At 39.3% G+C, this 12,156-nt stretch overlaps 1 protein-coding gene across 1 annotated transcript in view; it reads left to right on the top strand.

Moving 5' to 3' along the window:
- Positions 1-12,156, top strand: part of GRXCR2 (glutaredoxin and cysteine rich domain containing 2) — a 143,662-nt gene that overhangs the window by 104,658 nt on the left and 26,848 nt on the right. The gene's annotated exons all lie outside the window — the stretch shown is intronic.

Genomic DNA, 12,156 nt, shown 5'->3' with positions numbered 1-12,156 from the left:
AACTTCATTTACGTTTAAAAAACAAAACCATCTATTTGTATCTGCATTCATATGTATATAAATGCATAAAATGTTGGGAAGGCCACATTCTAGATGTATTAGTAACAGTTACTTTTTTTTACGTGGGCCTCTCACTGCTGTGGCCTCTCCCGCTGTGGAGCACAGGCTCCGGACACGCAGGCCCAGCGGCCACGGCTCACGGGCCCAGCCGCCCCGCGGCACGTGGGATTCTCCCAGACCGGGGCACGAACCCGTGTCCCCTGCATTGGCAGGCGGACTCTCAACCACTGCACCACCAGGGTAGCCCAACAGTTACTTTTTAAGAAGAGTGAAGGGGACCTTTTATTTTCTTCTTTATTCCTCTCTAATTTAAAAAATTTATCCTCTAAAAGGCTGTATTCATGTATTACTTGTGTATGTTTTTCTAAATTGATGTAAATTTTGAAACAATATGAAATATATGTGCAGAAAATTTAGCACTCTTTGGTATATCTTCCTGGATCAACTAAACTGAACAGGTTGCTATCAGAGAGGATTGAAATGGATGGGGGTATCTCTGACCAGCTGATTATTTGTGCCCACTTGACCTTGATCCCCCCTCCCCAGACCCACGTACTTTCCCACCCTGGACTGTGAGCTCCTTGGTAGCAGAGCCCTAATCGTTTGGGTCACTGCCATAGCCCTGTTTTCTAGCACAGTGCTTTGGACTTGGGAGATGCAAAGTACGTAGCTGTTTAATTGAGGCAGCTCTTTCCCGTCCTCTGCGTTCTGGGGTGCAGCCTCAGTTTGCTCTCCTACCTGCAGGTGGCAGTCTTCATCGGCTTGAGCCAGCCATGCTTCTTCTTAGAACAATGGTTCTACGTGCTTTCAGTAACACATTTCATAACACCCCTTTACTATTCTGGAATGAAATTACTAGATTAAATAATCCTCCTACTAATATAACTTTGAAAACCCATACAATGCCCTTGCACTCATATAAAGAGAAATAAAGGAAAGTAATTGATAATAAAATGCTGTGTATTTTAATAGCAAATGCTTGGGTGTGATTTCCCTAGCAGATATCATGAAGTAGTCAGTTGCTTTACCTGTGTCTAGGACCCCTGTGAATGCTACAGCTACAGGTGCTGTCTGATATAGGAGCGACATTTCAATCTGTGAAGCAATTTTTCAAAATGTTATGCAATTCTTGGTAGAGCTCTGAATAAAACAAACTTCTATTAAGTTATATACATTTTCAGTCCCCCAAAATGTATATTAAAGCCAAGCGTACTGCTCTCACCAAAACAAACAGGTTCTAATTATAAACACGTGTTTAACCTCTGTGGGAATCTGAGATGTGGGACAATGTCGTCTTGTGCAGAACTGCCCTTTATATTGCAGGATGTCTGCATCTCTGGCCTCTCACCCACTGCCTGTGAGTACAGTACTGAAAAAGAAATGTTTCCACACATTTCCATTATGCCCCTTAGGGGGCACTGCTGGCCCCATTAAGAACTCTTGCACAGCTGTGCTGTCTAATAGGGTAGCCACAAGCAGAATGTGGCCAGTGAGCCTTGAAATGTGGCTAGCGGGACTAAAGAACTAAACTTTTAATCTAATTCAACTTATACATATACTTTTAAAAAAATAGATCTTTATTGGAGTATAATTGCTTTACAATACTATGTTAGTTTCTGTTGAATCAGCCATATGCATACATATATCCCCATATCCCCTCCCTCTTGAGCCTCCCTCCCACCCTCCCTATCCCACCCCTCTAGGTCATCGCAAAGCACTGAGCTGATCTCCCTGTGCTATGCTGCTGCTTCCCACTAGCTATTTTACATTCGGTAGTGTGTATATGTTGACGCTATTCTCACTTCACCCCAGCTTCCCCCTCCTCCCCCATGTCCTCAAGTCCATTCTCTATGTCTATGTCTTTATTCCTGCCCTGCCACTAGGTTCATCAGTACCATTTTTTTTTTTTTACATTCCATATATATGTGTTAGTGCACCGTATTTGTTTTTCTCTTTCTGAATTACTTCACTCTGTATGACAGACTCTAGGTCCATCCACCTCACTACAAATAACTCAATTTCCTTTCTTTTTATGGCTGAGTAATATTCCATTGTATATATGTGCCACATCTTCTTTATCCGTTCATCTGTCAGTGGACATTTAGGTTGCTTCCATGTCTGGCTATTGTAGATACCTGCTGCAATGACCACGGCGGTACATGTCTCTTTTTGAATTATGGTTTTCTCAGGGTATATGCCCAGTAGTGGGATTGCTGTGTCATATGGTAGTTCTATTTTTAGTTTTTTAAGGAACCTCCATACTGTTCTCCATATTGGTTGTATCAATTTACATTCCCACCAAAAGTGCAGGAGGGTTCCCTTTTCACCACAGCCTTTCCAGCATTTGTTTGTACGATTTTCTAATGGCCATTCTGACCAGTGTGAGGTGATACCTCATTGTAGTTTTGATTTGCGTTTCTCTAATAATTAGTGATGTTGAGCATCTTTTCATGTGCCTCTTGGCCATCTCTATGTCTTCTTTGGTGAAATGTCTATTTAGGTCTTCTGCCCTTTTTTTTTCTTGCGGTACGTGGGCCTCTCACTGTTGTGGCCTCTCCTGTTGCGGAGCACAGGCTCCGGACGCGCAGGCTCAGCGGCCATGGCTCACGGGCCTAGCCGTTCCACGGCATGTGGGATCTTCCCGGACCAGGGCATGAACCCGTGTCTCCTGCATCGGAGGCAGACTCTCAACCACTGCGCCACCAGGGAAGCCATTCTGCCCATTTTTTAATTGAACTGTTTTGTTTTTTTGATATTGAGCTCCATGAGATGTTTATATATTTTGGAGATTAATCCTTTGTCTATTGTTTCATTTGCAAATATTTTCTCCCATTCTGAGGGTTGTCTTTTCATCTTGTTTATGGTTTCCTTTGCTGTGCAAAAGCTTTTAAGTTTCATTAGGTCCCATTTGTTTATCTTTGTTTTTATTTCTATTACTTTAGGAGGTGGGTCAAAAAAGATCTTGCTGTGGTTTATGTCAAAAGGTGTTTTTCCTATGCTTTCCTCTAAGAGTTTTATAGTGTCTCATCTTACATTTTGGTCTTTAATCCTTTTGGAGTTTATTTTTGTGTATGATGTTAGGTAGTGTTTAAATTTCATTGTTTTACATGTAGCTGTCCAGTTTTCCCAGCACCACTTATTGAAGAGGCTGTCTTTTCTCATTGTATGTTCTTGCCTCCTTTGTCATAAATTAGGTGACCATATGTGCATGGATTTATCTCTGGGCTTTCTATCCTGTAGCATTGATCTATATTTTTGTTCTTGTGCCAGTACCATACTGTCTTGATTACTGTAGCTTTGTAGCATAGTTTGAAGTCAGGGAGCCTAATTCCTCCAGCTCCATTTTTCTTTCTTAATATTATTTTGTCTATTCAGGGTCTTTTGTGTTTCCATACGAATTGAAACATTTTTTGTTCTAATTCTGTGAAGAATGCCATTGGTAGTTTGATAGGGATTGCATTGAATCTGTAGATTGCTATGGGTAGCATAGTCATTTTCACAATATTGATTCTTCCAATCCAAGAACATGGTCTATTTCTCCATCTGTTTATGTCATCTTTGATTTCTTTCATCAATGTTTTATAGTTTTCTGAGTACAAGTCTTTTGCCTCCTTAGGTAGGTTTATTCCTAGGTATTTTATTCTTTTTGTTGTGATGGTAAATTGGATTGCTTCCTTAATTTCTCTTTCTGATTTTTCGTTGTTAGTATATAGGAATGCCAGAGATTTCTCTGATTAATTTTGTATCCTGCAACGTTACCGACTTCGTTGATTAGCTCTAGTAGTTTTCTGGTGGTGTCTTTAGGATTTTCTATGTATAGTGTCATGTCATCTACAAACAGTGACGGTTTTACTTCTTCTTTTCCAGTTTGTACTCCTTATATTTCTTTTTCTTCTCTGATTGCTGTGCCAGGACTTCCAAAACTAGGTTGAATAAGAGTGGCAAGAGTGGACATCCTTGTGTTGTTCCTGATCTTAGTGGAAATGCTTTCAGTTTTTCACCAGTGAGTATGATGTTTGCTGTGGGTTTGTCATATATGGCCTTTATTATGTGGAGGTAGGTTCCCTCTATGCCCATTTTTTGGAGAGTTTTTATCATAAATTGGTATTGAATTTTGTCAAAAGCTTTTTCTGCATCTATTGAGATGATCATATGGGTTTTATTCATTAATTTGTTAGTATGGTGTATCACACTGATTTGCGTATATTGAAGAATCCTTTCATCCCTAGGATAAATCGCACTTGATTGTGTTGTATGATCCTTTTAATACGTTGTTGGATTCTGTTTGCTAGTATTTTGTTCAGGATTTTTGCATCTATGTTCATCAGTGATATTGGTCTATAATTTTCTTTTTTTGGATATCTTTTTCTGGTTTTGGTTTCAGGGTGATGGTGGCTTTGTAGAGTGAATTTGGGGAATGTTCTTCCCTCTTCAATTTTTTGGAAGAGTTTGAGAAGGATCAGAGTTAGCTCTTTAAATGTTTGACAGAATTCGCCTGTGAAGCCATCTGGTCCTGGACTTTTGTTTGTTGGAAGATTTCTAATTACAGTTTCAATTTTTTACTTGTGATACGTCTGTTTATATTTTCTAATTCTTCCTGGTTCAGTCTTGGAAAATTGTATCTTTCCAAGAATTTGTCCATTTCTTCATGATTGTCCATTTAAATGGCATATAGTTGTTTGTAGTAGTCTCTTATAATCCTTTTTATTTCTGCGGTGTCAGTTGTGATTTCCCCTTTTTCATTTCTAAGTTAATTGATTTGCGTACTCTCCCTTTTTTTCTTGATGAGTCTGGCTAAGGGTTTATCAATTTTGTTTATCTTCTCAAAGAACCAGCTTTTAGTTTTATTGATCTTTGCTATTGTTTTCTTCGTTTCTATTTCATTTATTTCTGCTCTGATCTTTATGATTTCTTTCCTTCTACTGATTTTGTGTTTTCTTTGTTCTTCTTTCTCTAGTTGCTTTAGGTGTAGGGTTAGATTGTTTATTTGAGATTTTTCTTGTTTCTTGAGGTGAGATTGAATTGCTGTAAACTTCCCTCTTAGAACTGTTTTTGCTGCATCCCATAGGTTTTGGTCATTATGTTTTCATTGTCATTTGTTTCTATGTAGCTTTAAATTTCTTCTTTGATTTCTGCAGTGATCTCTTGGCTATTTAGTAGCACACTGTTTAGCTCCCATGTATTTGTGGTTTTTACAGTCTTTTTCCTGTAATTGATTTCCAATCTCATAGCGCTGTGGTCAGGAAAGATGCTTGATATGATTTCAATTTTCTTAAATTTTCCAAGGCTTGATTTGTGACCCAAGATGTGATCTATCCTGGAGAATGTTCTGTGTGCACTTGAGAAGAAAGTGTATTGTGCCACTTTCAGGTGAAATGTTCTATAAATATCAATTAAAACTATATGGCCTGTTGTGTCATTTAAAACTTGTGTTTCCTTATTTATTTTCTGTTTGGATGATCTGTCCATTGGTGTAAGTGGGGTGATAAGTCTCCTTCTGTTATTGTATTACTGTTGATTTCCCTTTTCATGGTTGTTAGCATTTGCCATATGTATTGAGGTGCTCCTATGTCAGGTGCATAAACATTTATAATGGTTATATCTTCTTCTTGGATTGATCCCTTCATCATTATGTAGTGTCCTTCCTTATCTCTTGTAACAGCCTTGATTTTAAAGTCTATTTTATCTGATACGAGTATTGCTACTCCAGCTTTCTTTTAATTTCCATTTGCATAGAATATCTTTTTCCATCCCTTCACTTTCAGTCTGTATGTGTCCCTAGGTCTGAAGTGGGTGTCTTGTAGACAACATATATATGGGTCTTGTTTTGGTATCCATTTAGCCAGTCTGTGTCTTTTGGTTGGAGCATGTAATGCATTTATATTCAAGGTTATTTTCGATATGTATGTTCCTATTACCATTTTCTTAATTGTTTTGGGTTTGTTTTTGTGGGTCGTTTTCTTCTCTTGTGTTTCCCACCTAGAGAAGTTTCTTTAGCATTTGTTGTAAAGCTGGTTTGGTGGTGCTGAATTCTCTTAGCTTTTGCTTGTCTGAAAAGCTTCTGATTTCCCCACCGAATCTGAATGAGACCCATGCTGGGTAGAGTAATCTTGGTTGTAAGTTTTTCTCTTTCATCACTTTAAGTATATCCTGCCACTCCCTTCTGGCCTGCAGAGTTTCTGCTAAAAATCAGCTGTTAACCTTATGGGGATTCCTTTGTATGTTATTTTTTGTTTTTCCCTTGCTGATTTTAATATATTTTCTTTTGAATTTAATTTTTGTAGTTTGATTAATATGTGTCTTGGTGTGTTTTTCCTGGCATTTATCCTGTATGGGACTCTCTGTTCTTCCTGGACTTGGGTGACTATTTCCTTTCTCATATTAGGGAAGTTTTCCACTATAATCTCTTCAAATATTTTCTCAGACCCTTTCTTTCTCTCTTCTTCTTCTGGGACACCTATGATTTGAATGTTGGTGCATTTAGTGTTGTCCCAGACATCTCTGAAATTGTCCTCAATTCTTTTCATTCTTTTTTTATTCTGCTCCTCTGCAGTTATTCCACCATTTTGTCTTCCAGCTCACTTATTTGTTCTTCTGCCTCAGTTATTCTGTCATTGATTCCTTTTAGTGTATTTTTCATTTCAGTTATTGTGTTATTCATCTCTGTTTGTTTGTTCTTTAGTTCTTCTAGATCTTTGTTAAACATTTCTTGTATTTTCTCAGTCCATGCCTCCATTCTATTTCTGAGATTCTGGATCAGCTTTACTATCATTACTGTGAATTCTTTTTCAGGTAGATTGCCTATTTCCACTTCATTTATTTGATCTTGTAGGTTTTTACGTTGCTCCTTCATCTGTGACATATTTATTTGCCGTCTCATTTTTTTTTTTCCTTTTTTTTTTATGAGCGGGATTGTGTTCCTGTCTTACTGGTTGTTTGGTCTGAGGCTTCCAACACTGGAGTTTGTAGACTGTTGAGTAGAGCTGGGTCTTGGTGCTGAGATGAGGACCTCCGGGAGACCTCACTCTGATGAATGTTCCCTGGTGTCTGAGGTTCTCTGTTAGTCCAATGGTTCTGACATGGAGCTCCCACCACAGAAGCTTCGGCCTGACCCCTGGCTCATGAACCAAGATCCTGCAAGCTGCGTGGGGCAGAAAAAAAAAGGGGGAACAATAACAAAGTAAAAAATAAAATTAGACTACGAAACTGAAAGATGTATTAGAAAAAATATAAAAATAAAAATATAGATGAAACAACGCCTGGAAGGTAAAACAGAACCACAATAGTAAAAAAGAGGAGGAGAAAAAAAAAAAAAGGTGGAAAAGGCGTTGGCTGTGGAGGGTGGGGCCTAAGCAGGGTGAGATTTGGGCAGTGGGCGGGGCCTATGCTTAGGACACACAGGGCTGCAAAAGGCCCTGGGGGATGTGGGGGGTGGGGCTTAGGCTCAACAGAACAGAAGGGGCCCAGGCATACCTCCTGCCTCTGGTCCCAGGGGGTGGGGGGGACCCCACCTGGGAGCTCAGCAGGCTCCCCGGGCCCCCAGTGGGCGGGGCAAATCGCGTCCACTCCTCTCCCACTCCTCTCATCCTGGACAGCCCCTCCTGCCTGCCTCTGCTGATCTCCCCAGCCTCCCTCTTATTCCCCCAGGACCCACGCAGCTCCGAGGGTACTTTGGAGGGCAAGGGACCAGCCTGGGAGCCCAGGAGGCTCCCTGTGCTCCAGTAGGTGGAGCAAATGCCCTCTGCTCCTCTCCAGATCTTCGGTCCCTCTCACCTACCTTTTCTGTTCTCTCCTGGCCTCCCTCCTACACCTCCAGGACCAATCTGGCCCAGAGGGGACCTCTGAGGGTGTAGGACCCAGCCCGAGAGCCGGGCAGACTTCCCCCCAATTGGGCAGGGGAAATGCTGGGTGCTCTCCCTCCATCCAAGCCCCTGAGCGTCTCTCCTGGCGTGGGAACCCCTCCCTCGTCTTAGCCACCCCTCTGGGGCGCCAGTCCTGTATGGCCTCCACTTCTCCTCCCCCATCAGTCCCCCCACGTCTTACCGGTTTGCTTGGGGGTTCTTCCCATCTCCTTGGGTGTCGGGGTCCCCCCCAGCATCGAGCAGGCACCCTAGTTGTTGGGAGATGCGAACTCCGTGTCTTCCCACCCTGCCATCTTGACTCCCTACACATATATTTTTAAACTGATGCTCAAGTCTGTTACTGGAAGACTTTTTTAAGTGTGATTGGAACTACTTGGGTATGTGAATCTACTTCATCAAGTATCAATCTTATGAAATTTGAATACTGATAAAATGTTTCTAGTATTTCACTTGTTTCTTTGTACTTTTTTAAATGTTGCTAGTGGAAAATTTAAAAATATATATGTGGGTTACATTACATACATATGTGTATTTCTACTGGAGGGTGCTGAGATCAAGAAAATTCAGGACCGTTTTGCAGCCTCTGAGAGCCCTTCTTGCTTTCTGTCTGGTAGCAATGTACAGTAAGTCAGAAGTGAGAGAGGAGTTAGAAAAACGAGTTCCTTATTCTCTAGCTGGCAAACCAGGGGCCCTAGGGACAGGGTCTTTGCAATGGTAGAATAATCCCAAGTGATTATTATTTTTTAATGAAGTCCCAGATTTTGGCCTGTGGTTTCTGGCAGGGTTGCTGTTTTTCCACTACACTCACCCTCTGCTCGGTCCTCTGGGAACCTTCCCTTTACCTTCTGACATGGGGGTTTTGGCCTGTGATGCAAAGACTTGTGCCAGCTCTGCTCAGAGGCAATGAGGAAAAGGCATTTCAAAGTGCAAGGAAGATGGCCTATCTCTCCATTCTGGTGAATTACAGATAATGCAGGTGGTTAAATTTCAAAGCAAACTATGGGGTCTCCTCTGAGACAGAACATAGAGACCCAACCACACTGGTGGCTAAGTTATATCCCAGCCACAGAGAGACCTCACTGATCATATATTCAAAAGTCTATTATGGGTTTTAGATTACGATTAGACTTCTTAAAATTAATTTCTATCCCACTTTTTAAAAAAAATATTTATTTATTTCGCTGCAGCGGGTCTTATCTGTGGCTCAAGGGATCTTTCGTTGTGGCACGTGAGCCTCTCTCTAGTTGTGGGTGTGGGCTCCAGAGTGCATGGGCTCAGTAGTTGCGGTGTGTGGGCTCTCTAGTTGTGGCGTGTGCGGGCTCTAGAGCCGTGGGCTTAGTTGCCCCGTGGCATGTGGGATCTTAGTTCCTTGATCAGGGATCGAACCCACATCCCCTGCACTGGAAGGCGTATTCTTAACCACTGGACCACCAGGAATGTCCCCTCTATCCCACTTTTAAAGAATTGACCTTTTTCCCCCAAGTGATCAATTTGATGATGTAAGAGAAGCATGAACTTTGGGGTCAGACCTAGGTGAGTATAGCAACTGACATTTCGTGTCTCTGGGACCCTGTGCAGATAACATAACCTCTCTGAGCTTCAGTTTCCAGTTTTCTTATCTGTGAAATACCTCTCTCACACATAGCAAATGCTTAATAAGCTGTAACTGTTTTTCACTATGAAGAGGGTGAGAGTCAGAGGTGGGGAGAAGTTTTAAGCAGATAAGCATCTTCTAACGGCATCTCTGAGACATTTTTCTCAGAACACTGGTTTCCTGAAATAGAATTCCAACAATAAAAAGAGTTTTGTGGGCACTACATTTTGGAAATGCTGTGTCCCCTGGTGGAAGTCGACAAAGTACATTAGTATATTTAACATTCTAAGAAGTTCTGCAGTAAAGAAATTAGTTTAACTTGACTTAACCCATAATTTCCCAAACTTATTTTATGAGGATTTTTTTTTCCAAGAGTAACTTTTAGCTCTGTCGGTCACACTTTGGGAAATGATGGCGTGGAAGAAAATGTCTTACCCTCTAATCAGAGCCCTTGATCTCACACTTTGGATGGGCTGGTCTCCTCATCAGATTGTCCTGTGATATGGGGGAAGACAAGTCACCAGACTATGTTCCATATCACCTAGGTCTGTAATGAAAACCTCATTCCTGTGGGAGCTTAGACAACCTTGTAAAATTAAAAAAAAAAAAATAGTGAGATATGAGTCTCTTGAAGTATTGCCTTGGAAATTTCTATTTTGGTTGTGATAGAGTAGGGGTACTCTAAACTTAGATTTTGTTTTTTGTAAAGTTGCATGAACCCTCACAACTCTCTAGGAATGATCAATAACTATAACAATGTTCTACCATAACAATATTTCAAAAGGAAATGCCAGACTGGGGTTTAAATACACACACACGCACACACACACTATGTAGTAATGTATGAGCATTTTAAAAGGATATGTTTAATTTATAAGCCCTACTCTGATTAGAAAAGATAGATGTGGAAAGATCGCTAACGGATAATGTTTATACTCAATTTGCAATAATTGCACATTTCTTTCATCAAGACACATATTTAATATAATCTCCCAAATCCCAAAGTACACATAAAAATAGAGTCCAGTAAATGACATCAGACAGGATAGGATAAAGATTCTACTCCAAGAAGATTCAGAATACACTAGGTATAAATCAAAATGCATACAAGCAAACATCTGTGAATATTTTTCTAAGCACATTATTTGCCCCCAATTTTTATCATAAACATTTCAAACATTAAAAAATTAGAATAGTATAATAAACAACCGTAAAGAATTGTTAATATTTTTTCCATTTTTTTACTTTATATATATGCATATGTATTTAAGTATGCATATATACTGAGGGGATAAGCTTTTTTATAATAAATTGCAGACATCATGACATTTCACTTTAAATATTTTAGCATGTGTCTCCTACAAAAAGGACATTCTCACACATAATCACATAGTGTTATCCTGCATAAGAAAATGAAGAATAATTCTCTAGGTCCCTCTGATACCAACTCTAGAGTCAAGTTTCTCCAGGAACCAACCAAGGTTCATATATTACATTTGGTTATATCTCTTTAAATCTAAAATGTCCCACTCATCACAACATTTTTCCCCAACGTATTGACTTTTTGGTGAGACTAGTTGTCTTGTAGGATGTCCCACATACTGGCTTTGTCCATCTGTTTCCTCTTAGGGTCATTTCACTCATACTTCCATCACCTGTGTTTCTTGTAAATGAAAAGTTAGGTCTAAAGTCTTGATTACATAAATATTAAATATTTTTGGCCAAAATACCTCATCAGTAGGGTGATTATTTATTCCCGTTTGTCTCCTCTCCCAGTGTAACTATAAATAGTGACTTTCAGTGTCAAGAACATCTTGGTTTGGACACCCCATCTGTAAATGAAGCATCTCATTAGGAGACACAGAATGTCAGTTTGTCCCACCGTTAGGGACACCAAGTCTAATCACCTGGTTAGGTGTCCATCAGAGCTTTTAAAAATTAATGAGCCCCATATGAGATTATAAATTGATTGATTTTGTTATGTAAGTCACCTCTACTTTCAATAACCCATCAAAATTTTCTGCATCTGGGTACAATCATGAGTAAATGATTCTACCCTAAGTTTTACTTAAGTTAAAATCACTTCTTTTTGTGTTAAAATGGTATGAAAAAAATATATTTTTACAATAAAATGATATAATTTCCTATTAGTTGAATTTATCCAGAAGAAAAATGGCAGTGGTTGAAGATTTAATGTTCTCCAGCCAATTGCATAAATTCATCTGTATTTTAAAATGTTAGGCAGTTTACTTTTAAAAAACCTGTTTTTCCCTAATATTAAAATCAATATTAGCTAATTATGGGAAATTTAGAAAAAAACAGAAAAGTATAAAAAAGAAAATAAAAATCACCCCTAACTACCTTCTCAGACAGAACTATTTTTAACATGTTAATGGATTTACTTTTGTCTTTTTCTCGTATAAAATTTTACATAGTAAAGTCTATATCACAGAACAAAAAATTTTGTTACACCTTTTCTCACTTAATTTGTTTCATAAGTATTTTTCCATATTATTTCAAGCTCTGTAAATCTTTTAAAAATGACTACATAATCTTTCATTTTGTGGAATTCCTATGTTGAACATTTAAGTTGTTTTCAAATTTTTTTCCTACTGTGAATAATTTATCCATACAAATATT

Source organism: Delphinapterus leucas, chromosome 3 (assembly GCF_059928025.1).
Source record: "Delphinapterus leucas isolate spDelLeu-1000000601 "Yukka" chromosome 3, BTC_Dleu_Yukka2, whole genome shotgun sequence".
Lineage (NCBI taxonomy): Eukaryota > Metazoa > Chordata > Mammalia > Artiodactyla > Monodontidae > Delphinapterus > Delphinapterus leucas.
The sequence above is the reverse complement of the archived record's forward strand: the minus strand, read 5'-3'. Positions and strand labels throughout refer to the sequence as shown.